The sequence below is a fragment of the Orycteropus afer genome, unplaced genomic scaffold, assembly GCF_000298275.1.
Source record: "Orycteropus afer afer isolate SDZICR_OR568_19922 unplaced genomic scaffold, OryAfe1.0 scaffold00819, whole genome shotgun sequence".
Classification (NCBI taxonomy): domain Eukaryota; kingdom Metazoa; phylum Chordata; class Mammalia; order Tubulidentata; family Orycteropodidae; genus Orycteropus; species Orycteropus afer.
In genome coordinates, this window is record NW_006922406.1 from 203,281 (window position 1) to 204,324 (window position 1,044).

Below are 1,044 nucleotides of genomic sequence, written 5' to 3' on the forward strand. Positions count from 1 at the left end.
TTCTAACCCAGCGGGATGCACATGGTGCACAGGTTTCATCCAAGCTTAGAGACTGAGACAGACTACGAAGAAGGAAGAGGTCGTCCACTTCTCAAATAATTGGCCAGGGAAAACCTTATGAATAGCAAAGAAACACTGTTTGATACATTACCACACAACTTTATGAATAGTCAGGTTACATTAAAAGGCTCTCATAATAGGACTGAGAAAGAGCTACATCACCTGAGTAAACCCAGCCTTACCTTACTCCTGTGGATAAGGTAAAGCTTTCAAGACCTTCATTTGCTGATGTGGCACCACTCAAATTGAAGAGAAACAGCTGCATACATCCATTAATCATCAGAACATGGAATGTATGAAGTATGAATCTAGGAAAATTGGAAATTGTCAAAAATGAAATGGAACACATAAAGATTGATATCCTCGGCACTAGTGAGCTGAAATGGACTGGTTTTGGCCATTTTGAATCAGACAACCATGTGATCTACTGTGCTGGGAATGACAGTTTGAAGGGGAATGGTGTGGCATTCATCATCACAAAGGATGCTTCAAGATCTGTCCTGAAGTACAATATTGTCAGTGATAGGATAATATCCATACGCCTACAAGGAAGACCTGTTAATACAACTATCATTCAAATTTATGCACCAATTACCAAAGCCAAATATGAGGAAATTGAAGAATTTTATCAACTTCCACAGTCTGAAATTGACCAAACATGCAATCAGGATGTGTTAATTATCACAGGTGACTGGAATGCAAAAGTTGGAAATGAAGAATCACCGGTAGTTTGAAAATTTGGCCTTGGTGACAGAAATAATGTTGGAACTCGCATGGTAGAATTTTGCAAGACCAATGACTTATTCATAGCAAACACCTTTTTTCAATGACACAAATGGCAGCTCTACACATGGACTTCACCAGATGGAACACACAGGAATCACATTGACTACATTTGTGGCAAGAGGTGGTGGAAAAGCTCAATATCTTCAGCCAAAACCAGGCCAGGAGCTGATTGTGGAACAGACCATCAACTGCTCATAT